The following is a 7,230-nucleotide window of genomic DNA, read 5'->3' on the forward strand; positions in this document are numbered from 1 at the left end:
TTCAGATCCTCACTGATCCGTACTAAAGCCTCATGATCATCATTGATCCTCATTGATCCTCACTAAATCCTCATTGATCCTCATTGATCGTTCATAGGTTGAATGTCAAGGTTATTGGGGTTAAAAATCAAGGTCAAATTCAAGGTCAAGTTTAAGATTTTTTAACAGAAACATCCTTATTGTCCATGTTTTAAGGGAAAATGAGCAAAAAGGAAAATTCATACAATCACTGTATGAAATTTTCTTTAGCTCATTTTCACATAGCTAGACCTGGTCAGCAGCTCTGGTCTGAAGGACAGATGAGGTTATGTCATTACATGCATCCGAGGTCTGCCCTGTTTTAACTCTCTTTGTATTCAGTACTATCCCCTTTTGAGACAGAGGGAGGGGCCTTATAGAGGAAGTCAAAATTGGTTAAAAAAGTTAAGTGGTTTAAAACTGTATTTGGAATTTAAAAAAAAAAGAAAGCTAAATTTAAGGTAAAGAAAAGTGCATGGTACTGAGAGGCATGGTCTAAAATGGGAACATATTCATGATATTACTGTTCTTATTAACAAATATCCAGGTGACCTATGATGGCCACTTGGACCGTTTGTTTTTATGTTACATGCCACAAAGTGCCAGTGAGCTTACGGTATATGGTGAACATGTGGGCGTCTGTCTTCCTTTGTCCATCCATCAGTCTTACGCCTGTCCGTAAAATGTCTTTTAGAAAACTATAAGCAACTGAGAACCGATATTTGGCCAGGAGGTACATGGGGGGAAACGTACAAGTTTCCTCGTATAAATGACCTTAATCTATTTTCAAGGTCACAGGGCTCAAATATGTTAAAATTAATTTGCATTCTAAAGTTTTTAAAGACTCAGATACTCATCTTAGGCCAGTAGGCTCCTGATATATGGAATGATACGGAAATTCCTCATATCAATTATCTGAACAAGATTCACCTAAAAATGTCAGCGGAAAGCAAAAGGAACATTGTGAAGACGTTTGGTACCTTGACAGAAAACAATATCTGTAAAAAAAAACAACACAACAACAACAACAACAACAACAACAACACACAATTGGCCATTGGGTAAAAGAGGGAAAATTATTGAAATAAATTATTTCCTTATGACTAATCACGACAAAGACTTTTTATTGACTGGACTCCGTTTCGTTTAGCAGAGGGTGACTTTGTCTCGATTTCATACTTGGAACAGTACTTGTGTAATGAGCATGACAAAGAAATATCACTAAACAATTTCTTCCCAACAGATGGCGAAATTGACCAATTTGTTGGAGCAGTCAAGATTCTGGTAGGCAAAGAGGTATTGACTTATTGCCAATCATTTAAATGGATGATTTAGTGCCACCGAAACATATTCCACAAGACATGATGTCACATAAATCTTTCATTCTACGTCATGCCGATTCTTCTCCAGAATGAGAGTCGCTATGGAGACTTCTTTAACATATTGGAGGCCTACCGTGATAAGAAAGTCACATGGTCCAACAAAGTGGGACGAGGTCATTGAGTTGGCATATTTTTATGATTTTTATCAGCCCAAACTTGGCTCAGCCATGTTCAATTGCCACTTTTGCCAGACGTTAATTTGTAGAGTTGTTGCCCCTTGATTAGCGGACATTTTTGTTTTCTGCTCTTTCCATGCAATAACTTCAACACATATTATCCGATTATCATCAAACTAAGTAACAGAGTTATCGTCCCTTGATTCAACAGACTCATTCCTATGGAGAGCAGGGGATATACATTCAAGGATTTGGCTTGTTAGATTTGTGCTCCATTTAGATTAGTTCAAAGAAAGTGACAGCAGGATCAACTCTGCACTTGTGTATGAAGAAGCTTGACAGGGGCTTGACATGTTCTGATTACCCAGAATGAATAATGTAACCCTGTAGTCCGACGACCAGATCACTTATATAATTGATAATTACAATTGTAAAAGTGATCTGGGGGTCCGACCATGGGTTCAATAACTCATTCTTGGTCATAGAAACGTTTCTACAGGTGATGAACTGGGCCCCTTATTGGCGGAGATCAATTGACAAGGGTGAGATTTGATGGTGACAGCTAGGGATCAATCGCAACATCTCGGGGAAATTTCCGGCAACACTCGGATCAATCGCAACATCTCGGGGAAATTTCCGGCAACACTCGGTCGGAGAGTGTTGCCGGAAATTTCCCCGAGATGTTGCGATTGAGCTAGGGATTAGGAGATTTCTAATTTGGAACCAATGATTGAGAAATTTCTCCGTGTCCTTACAGATTTTCTCTGGGTACTTGGGATAATGAATTTGGTTGTTTTAATAGTTATATTACCGAATGTCATTTTATTAAGTTGTTATGTTCACTTTGTGTCATCCTTGGAAACCCCAGTATTAAAAACTACTCAATGTTACATATAAATTGAAATATGCATGACAGGACCTTGGGTAAACTATGGTGACCTCGTAAAGCTGTATTACAGTTATCAACATGTATACTGTGATGCTAATCAATGACTTGAAATTCACAAATTATTTCTATTCAATATTTTCTCGTCAAAAATATGTTTTTTCTCTTTTATTAATACTCCAACTTTGTACCAATATACAAACGGTTCGTGAAGAAGAAATCTGGGAGGCAAATTTGGTACTCTTGCACATCCGGAAACAGCCATTCATCGAAGTGATGTAAATCTCCAATGTTAAGAGTCGTGTTAAGTTAAAGACATGTACATGTACCACAACGCATACAGGATAAATATGTTAACAGGTCCTTGTTGTTTTTAATTCATTGATACATTCACAATCCACAATTTCCGTCACAGATTAACAATGGTTGTCAAGCACGGTTATTCAGTTTACGAGTAAAATATTGTATTACGATCGTATTTTATCAGGCCAAGGTATGATTTTTTTATCAGGCGATCCTAATACATGTGCAATGATATACTTGTCTATAACGTAACATTTTGATTAAAAACATCATAAGCATGTCCACAAAAACCTGCGAACACACCATGGGTTTTATTTTTTTCGTACTGTATTATAAACTATTTGTTTGATGTAAATATAAGGAATGTATCTCATTTTGGCTAACGCGCTAACCATAGGAAATGTTCGTTGCCAACTGCGGGCACACTACCGTATACGCAGTCAAAATGAGGCACAATCCTTAATTATTCGCACTCAGAGTTTACTGAGTATAAGAAGATGTAAATATTTTGACATATGCATTATGTCAATTTTGCATATTTTCTTACTGTGATTTACAAAGGCCTGAAATAATGATACATTTGTATGTGTGTTTAATAGTCCTTCTATGAAATTGACGAAAAACTTTAAGATTGGCACAAAAATGTAGGGTCAGTTCGGTTAGTGGAAACATAGGTTCTTTTTGTTAGGCCGAAGCATTATTCAAATACTAAATGAAAGATTTTGTTTCTAAAAAAAATGTCTAAAACATATAGGATTCTTCAACTCAGTCGTACACCTAAGTTTGAGATAATCTGTCAAACCCTAAATAAAGTTTATCAATATCAGGACCACAGACATGTATATTTTCAGAATGACAGAGAAGCAGGAAAGAAAAGGTAGATTAAATGAGAGAATAACATTCTCAAATCATGTGGACTCGGGAATACTATTTTGAAATCATGTGGACTTCGTCCACCACAGTGCAACACACTCATCTCCTGAACACTGGACTTCGAAGAAGTTTCCCAACTTATTGATTATCAACAAGAGTTTCTGGATGTGCGTAAACCGTACCAAACTTCCGTTCACGGTTTTCTCAAGCGTAATGTAGCTAGAGCAACCTCATCATTTTCAAAATCGCTTTAAACAAACAAGATTTTGCGACCATCCTTCACAACTATTAAGGCAATATAAATGTATCTAAATTAGTCCCTGGTCCTCTTGGTTATTGACAATGTTTTAGTTTTTTTTTAAATAGCCTATTTGACCCCTGTGACCTAGAATGTAGATCAAGGTAATTTACTTGAAGAAACTGATAAGCCATTGACCCAAGCATGCCACCGATCCAGTATTGGAGTCCCTGGGCCTCCTGGTTATTGAGAAGTTGTTAAAAGATACTCTTTTTGACCCTGTGACCTTGAATGTTGGCTATGGTAATTAATCTGAACAAACCTTGAAGCCCCTGACTCCAGCATATATACCCAATATCAAGTCCATGGACCTAATGGTTAAAGTCTATTTGACCCCTGTGACGTTGAATATGGGCCAATGTCAATTCTGTCAATTACCTTGCTTCCATGCCTTTTGGTTATTAGAAAGAAGTCCTTTGAATGGTTTAACAGACTGCCCTGCAGGTAGGGCGTAATAATTGTACCTGCTGCCCCCATTGCATGATCGTAAGAGGCGACTAAATTTGGGATATTATCTTTTCTCTTCTTTCTGAACAACTTTCCTAATGTCTCCCTTGACAATGCCTCACTTTTGGTCTTCAGTTGAGCGTTCGTCCCTGTGAGGAAGGCTTTGGGTTCTGTCCCCTGGCCGAGACATGCAAGAGTCATTAAAAATGGTAGTTGCTACTGCTGCTTAGCGCTCAGCATTTTGGGATTGGGACGACTGGTTAGCCTGTTATCAGTATAATGTGACCGGGTGGAGTGTCCTGCTGGATGTCTTCGGCAGTATGCTTCGGTGAGGTAGCACTATAAATCGGCAAAAGTTCCGGCCTATCACAAGGAGACTTAACACGTACATACCGCAGCCTCCCAAAACACACATACGCACTCACCACACGCACGCATATCGCAAACACGGGAGGCCGTCCTTAAATGACCTTAGCTGTTAATAGGACGTTAAACAAATCAAACCAAGTTTTAACAGATTTGACCCCGTGGCCTTGAATATGGGTTAGGTCAATTCTTTTCAGAAACTTTGTCCGGCTTCATCCAATGAACCTTTCTGGCAATCATCTTGCTTTATGGCCTTTTGGTTATTAAGAAGAATTTGTTTAAATATTTTAACATTTTTGATCTTGAATACGGGTCGAAATCAATTCTTTTCGCAAAAATTGTCCGGCTTCATCCAAGGAACCTTTCAGACACGTACCATGCTTCTAGGCCTTTTGGCAATTTTCAAGTCTCCAAAATAATACTGTAATCTTAAAAATAAATGGCTGTTATACTGACCACTCAAAACAGTCATAATAAATGCAAGCTGAGTTAAGCTTCCAGCTTGACAGACACATAACTGTTCTGAATAAATCAAAAGAAATATTTGACCCGATAACCTTCCATTCTGATCATGTGATTCCAAGTCATACTTCAAACTTTGCTTTGAAATATGCTGACCTATGATATCATTGAAATCACTCAACAACTTTTTGACCAATCAACATTTGCAATGTGAAATTGCTCTATTCAGTGAAAATGAAAGTTCCTTTATTTATTGTTTACACATCATTGTTGGTTGTTGTGCTACTTTGACATAGAAGCGAGAAATTGATAGTTCACCTATACAGAACGGAAAACATCCATCTATAATAGCTGGAACTGGCAAAGTACAAAACCAAGATGTCGGACACCATTTGATCACAATTGGTTGTTGTAAATTATATCGAATATACATTTATATAAATATGTTGAACTTTAAACAAAAATGTTGTGCAACAGTAGATATTAAAAAGAAAAGAAAACCAATATCGTGTTGGTTTTCTTTTCTTTTTAATATATGTATACATTTGTTTATCAATCCAAACAGTGCATTATAAGCAATTAAGAATATTATCAATTACACATTCTACAATACAATTTATGTACAAGTAGTATGCAGCAACAACTGAAATGTTTAAATTTAAACATTTGAAAAAGTGAACTTGTTAACTTTATCGCAGTGTGGTTGTTTTTGGACAATTTTCATTTAGTTTACCTAATGTTATCTTGAGATAGTTAACGTTGCTATGAAATCTTAAAGGATATACCAATAATAATAATTATATTTATTCAGGTAAAGCATACACAGTACAATAGTATCACATATATGTTATACAATATTTACAGCATTTTCTTAATAGATAGAAATGATGAATGATTAATAAATAGTATCACAAATATTGTCGAATTATCACAGTTGACATAAAGTATCACATTATAATTATAATATATTGCACATTATTGTTAGAGAGTAATTTTGCTTTACCTAGTAATTTCCAACCAGTACAGACACATAGCGGTTGGGCCAATCCCTACCAGCCAGCTATCTGCAAAAGATCAGAAAAAATGAATACATGTACAGGTACAAGTTAATTGATAAAAACAATAATTTATATAAAATTTAGTGTTACATGTGATGCTCAATAGTAGCTAAAGAGATAATCAGATTCCATTTTTACTTGAGATGCCAGATGTTTTTTTGACACTGAGTTTGAATTTGTGCTTCTTATTTAAGTTTTTGATGTGGTCCGGTAAGGAGTTCCAATCTTTAATGGCCGAAAAGAAAAAAGGTTGATGTTTCTGTCCCTTTGATGTTTCTAATGCAAAAGTTCGAATGTCCGGATCTGGTAATATATACCATGCAGGTACTTTTTTGACTTTTTGTGAAAAATTCATGCTGAGGGCATTTTTGGTTAAAGATATTAGATTTATCTAAATGCATGATTTAAGCGAAGCTGCCGAACTCTTTCTTCTACATTGAGCATGTCCAATTTCTGCAGTTCTTTGATGGTAATTCGAGTTCTATTGCCTAAAAAAATGAAGCGGACCACCTTATTTTGGGTTATCTGGAGTTTTTGGAGAGACCCTCATACCACAATGAACAGGCATAATCGAAATGGCATTGTATGAGAGCTGAACAAAGAGTTTTTCTATAACTTTTTGACAGGCAGTTGTTATATCTATATAGAAATTTTAATCTTTGATTTACTTTTTGAATGATAACTTTATAGGAGACAATTTCGTCTCAACAACATCATCCTTATTTGTTCATGTAAAAAAAGAGACAGTAGCCATCTTACATTGTTTGTGTAAAATTTAATAACATATCTATATTGTCCAAGCTGATATATGTTCTTTAATGACAATTTTCTAAGTAATTTAACACCTATCTTGGAGACTCCATTGCAATATACCTTTGAAAATTTTGTCAAAATGTGATATGAATATATACAGTACTATTCTAGGTCTTGAATTACATCACATAATCTGATAATTAACCCGTTCAACTTTACTTCAATATATATTCAGGGAAGTGTTTTAGTGTTTTAAAACATTCAGATG

This window comes from Pecten maximus, chromosome 8, assembly GCF_902652985.1.
Source record: "Pecten maximus chromosome 8, xPecMax1.1, whole genome shotgun sequence".
Classification (NCBI taxonomy): Eukaryota; Metazoa; Mollusca; class Bivalvia; order Pectinida; family Pectinidae; genus Pecten; species Pecten maximus.